Source organism: Nuphar pumila, chromosome 17 (assembly GCF_984573655.1).
Source record: "Nuphar pumila chromosome 17, dmNupPumi1.hap1.1, whole genome shotgun sequence".
Lineage (NCBI taxonomy): Eukaryota > Viridiplantae > Streptophyta > Magnoliopsida > Nymphaeales > Nymphaeaceae > Nuphar > Nuphar pumila.
This window is the reverse complement of record NC_143265.1, coordinates 13,179,718-13,185,312: the sequence shown is the minus strand read 5'-3', so window position 1 is coordinate 13,185,312 and position 5,595 is coordinate 13,179,718.

The window sequence follows — 5,595 nt, the reverse complement described above, 5'->3', positions numbered from 1 at the left end:
GCACGCATGCCCCGCCACCTCTCTCTCTCTCTCTCTGGTTTCCTCTAACAGCGGAGTGAGGGAGAGGGAGGCAGGAAGACGGGTTTGAAGTTTCAAACATGGGAAAGGGCAGACCAAGGAAAAGGAATTTCAATATCATAGATGTCCAAGTTTCTTTAGACAAAGTAATTTAGTTTCCTTCATATATCAGCTAAAGTTGTACAAGCATGAGAATGGTGCGAGGTATTCCAAGCCACAAAGTTGTCTAGGATTTGGAATCCCTTCCAATGGAATTATTTTTCTAAGAGGTGTGATCATGTAACCTTTGATTGCCATGAAAGTCATTTCCAACCATAAGACTTTGCAAATTTGTCTCAAAATTATGCACCTAGCCTAAAGCTCACATGGCTATGACCGACTTGACCTTTACTCTGTAAATGCATGGGCTATCATAGACTAACCGTTATAGCTAGCTGTTTGAGACATTTATTATTTACCATTTTCATAATAGTAATTAGCCATTATTTGAACATATCTAATCCTAAATATTATAAAAGTACAAGCAGGGGTACCAGGTGCCAAAAATTGCATGCTTTACTATACTTTTCTTAAAATAACATTCTCGTCATGTGTTGTAAGTGTAATTAAAAATTTGTTTGCCCTTCTCAACATTGTTTTTCAAAAACATTTTTTACTTACATGACATGTTGTAATTTTTATTAAAACTATAAAAACATGTAACTATCTCCTCTCTTTTAATTGACATAAATAATAATTAGAAGAATGGTAAAACGACCCTATCTCTCTATCAATTAAAATATTTCACCATTTTTATGTAACTTCTTTTGCAAGGAAATGATTGTAATGTCCTTGCAAAATGTTGTGCTTCTGAAAAGACTTCACAATTTGTCGAAATTCACCCATGTTCAAGATTTCGTAGGTTATTTTTGCCCTTTCATAAATATAACATGATGTTTGCAAATCATTGTTGTGAATGTCCCCAAAATATGTAAACCTCTTTTTACTAAAAAAAATGTATAAGGAGCACATGCAAGAGGACATTCGCAATACAATAGGACTTTTGCAACTCATGTTTGTGGATGTCTCAAAAATGTATGAAACTCCTTTTAACTAAATACTCACACATTTGCAACTATAATGATCTCCTCACACATTTGTAAATGTCCTTATGCTTGTGCCTCTTATGAGATTTTAATAGAAAGAGGTTTGTGATTTGAGTAGGAGGTTTACACATTTTTGTTGTGAAGGTCATATTATATTTGCGAATGTCTTCATGCATGTACCCTTTATGTGATTTTTTTAGTAAAAAGAGGTTCACACATTTTAGGGGCATTTGCAACAATGATTTGTGAACGTTGTGCTATATTTGTGAAAAACAAAAATGTCATAAAAGTCAATAATCAAAATTTTGGATATGGAGTGAATTTTGACAAATTGTGAGGTTTTTTTGAAAGTGTGCCATTTTGCAAGGACAACACAATCATTTTATTTAAAAAAAAAACATATTTGAACTAGGAAACAAATGAGATCCCATCTCTTTCCTAAATTATCTTCAAATTAAACAACTCCTTATCCAAAACCAATTGGGCTTTCACTTGTTTGGTAGGAGCTATTAGTGCACGTCGCCATGTGTTATAATGTTGCAAGTTCAAGCCTCAATGGTATGTTGTGTAACTGGTGGGGGTCTGCCTAACCCCAACTTGCCTTCAAACAAAAAAAAAACTTTCTCTTACTCCTAAAACGTCTCTCTCTCTCTCTCTCTCAAAAAGCACCTCCTTATCTTTTTCCTAAATTATCTCCATATTAAATAACTCTATCCAAAAGCTCTCCCTTAGCCTAAAAGTATCTCTCCCTCTCTCTCTCTTTTCAATAACACTTCTCTATCACTTTCAATACTCTAAACATTGTCCCCCTCTCTCTCTTTGGATACCTCATGGATGGTTATACATGTAAACAATGAATACAAGAAGCTTGTCATTCTGCAGAACACAACTAGAAATTTAAAACGCTTGTTAACTCATTAAGTATTTGTTGTCATATTGATAATGTAATATTTATTTTAATTAACAAATTATCAATACTTATCTTTTCAATACAACAACTAGGAGACAATGATGGTGTATATGTGCTTTGGTTACTATAGGTATTTGCTTGAGACAAAAGCACAAGGTTGTCATTAATAAGTATGGACAACCCACGGAATGAGAGGCACAATACCTTAGTACCTACATAGGAACTATCTCACGTTATCCTAACCAGACGCCATTGATTTTTTTTAACTGGGGTTCATTATCATTTATTTGCAAGGACGCTTGGGCTTCTGTTCAGGTATATATATTCCTTATAACTATATTTTGTAATTGATTTTATATTTAAAATTTATTCCTTTAACAATATTTAAGATACATATATTATTAATGCAAGAAAAGTTTGAGATTCTTGAGATGATGAAGAGATGGGTGATGGAGGAATACACAAGAGCTTGGAGAAACTTCAGTTTTGAGTTTAAGACGATTTACAAATAACATAGAACTCTCAAGGATTGATTGACTACACATCCACCGTACATCTGTAATCTTCAGTGGAAGGCCTTGATGCTTCATTTTGATACTCGTCAATCGAAGGTTTGCATTTTTCATGATATGTTAATATTGTATGCAATCTTATATATTTGAATGCGATAGTGTGTGTGTGTGTGTGTATCACATGTCTTCATAGGCCCTAAGTGCAAATAACACAACCTATCGTAACTTACAAAAACATCCACACACAATGGGCACAAAGTGTTTTGCGTGATTGTGAGACTAGAATGTATATATACTATTTTGAATTCTTGTCATTCATTTACATTTTTAATCATATTCTATTTATTCATAGGCTAGTGATGATAGGGTTGAACCTTCTCGAGGAGAGATGCTCTGTATAACTCGTACTAGCAGAAAATCCAAGGTTGTAAGTCCAAAAATAAACCACGTATTGGTAAGGCCTACTTGTTTGATTCGAGTTCATTGTTAGTTGTATAAGAATTATATATAGAAACAAAAGATATAATCATTATTGAATTAATATGTTGTCTTGTGGTATGAGATTAGAAACATGATAACTTAGATGTCTCAGAGCTCAAATTTATCTATTGACTGCCCATCCGTGTATCCATGCTTGGCATGGGGGTGTCTACCAAGGACGTATTTGGTGAAGGTTCAAGAAAGGAAACACTCTTGTAGCAAAACAATGAGTATCATGCCAGTATGGCTCAAGCATGAGAGGAAATCAGAGGCTTGAAATCTCAGTTTAAAGAGTTGAAGGAGCTATTCATGGAAATTGTGGCCAACAATCAAACAAGTCCCTCTCAAACTCCTTATGTAATTTTATATATATATATATATATATAAATTTTTTTCACCTATGTATATTTGCAGACCTCGTACAAGTATGGTGCATCCCATGTTCTGAGACTGTCTCACCTTCAGGTAATTCATGAACTGAGATACTATGTATATATTTGAAACAAAACTTTTTTTGTTTATTATTCGACATCTATTCAAAACTACTTTCGATTTTATGAATGATTTTTTTCATAGTTGGTTGGAGTTATGTATTTGTATATGTGAATGTTAAAGTTATGGAGGGATGAATGAAGAACTATAGTAGTGTGTGTATAAGTGCTTTGTATGTTGTGTTATTTGCAAGGTTTCAATTATAAATGTTGGAGTTATGGAGGGTTGAAGAAAAAAATACAATAGTATTTTTGTAATTGCTTTTCAAGTATTTCTTACAGGAATTTAATTGTAAATATTGGATTTATGAAGAATGCAATTATGAATAGTTGAAGGAAGAAATATAATAGTGTATATGAATGCTTTTCATGTTGTATTTCTTGCATTGTTTCAATTATGGATGTTAGAGTTATAGAGATATAATAGTGTGTGTATGAATCATTTGCATATGTTTCTTTTAGGGTTTCAATTATGAATGCTAGAGTTATGGAGGATTGAATCAATAAATAGAGTAGTATGTATATAAATGCTTTGCATGTTATGTTTCTTATAGGGTTTCAATTCTGAATGTTGGAGTTATAGAGGATGTAGTTATAGAGGGTTGAAGGAAGAGATATAGTAGTATATGTATGAATGTTGAATTATTGGATGAATGAATATATAAGTAGGTTTTGTAGTAAATGAATGATCTGATTCATAAATGAATGAATTTATAAGCATTTTTTGTATTTAATGAATGTATAATCAAGTTTATGAATGAATCAAAGAATAAATAAATGAATGTATAAGCAATTTTTGCATTCAAATGAATGAACATGTATATATTATTGAATGTATAAGCAGGTTCATGAATGAATGAACACACACACACACACACACACACATATATATATATATATATATATATATATATATATATATATATATATATTATTGAATGTATGTATGATCAAGTTGTGAATAAATAAATAAATGGATGTATAAACATATTAATAATGAGAAAATAAATAAAAATTCTTTACTGACACAAATTTTTTTTGCATCAGTAAAGGCCACATTTTTGACCAAATTTTTATGTCAGAAAAATCACTTTGTTGGCACAAAATACATGCCAGAAAACAATACTATTTTGGGGTTAAAATGTGTCAAAAAAGTTATGTTTACTGGAGCAAAAAAGTGCCAGTGAAGTGATATTTTTTTGCAAGAAAAATGTCCCTGAAATGTGGCCTTTACTGGTGCAAAAAATGTGTGTGCCAGTAAAGATGTTATATCTGGCAAAAAATATGGCACCAGTAAAGAGATTTTTTGGAGCAAATTTAGCGCCACTACTATTTCACGCCAATAAATTTATACCGACATGACCTACTATGGCATACTTATTGGCATATCAACAACGCCAACAAATTCCTTTGTTGGTGCTATTCATGTCTTTACTAGCGCGATATTCATGCTAGTAAAAATGAAATTTCTTGTAGTGATGTCATCATGTGTTGGGATGTTGCAAGTTCAAAACCCAATAGTATGATGTGTAACTGGTGGGGGTCTGCCTAACCCCAGCTTGCCTATAAAAAAAAGACAAGTATCTTACTGTGATACCAAAAGAAATGAAAGAAAGATTGCCTCAATTGGGAAAAGCTTTGTGTTAGTTGATTTTTTTTTGAGTTTGTGATATTTACACAAAAAAAATACCCCTTGGATTAGAGACCTAGCCGCATTGTAGCCCAGCACCTGAGGAGTCTGGTTTTAGATTTGGGTTGGCCTCAGAATTCAACAACATAGTTTTAGAATTAGTAATGAGTTGCAGCCTTGTGGTGCTACAAGTTCTAACCATTTGATTTGCAACCTAAAACCAAATAGACCAGACCATGTATATGTCAAATTTGACTGGTTTCAAACGTATGTTGTTCGATCCATGTTAGTACCAGCCCAATCCATACCTAATACTGGCTCAAATCCAGATTAGTGATCAACCAACTTTGCGTCCCTCATATTCAGATCAATCATATCCTTATAGATCCACATAAGAATTGGATCATATTCAACACTGATTTTGATCTGGGTTAAAGATACACCCACTTGCATCCTTTGGGTATGGATC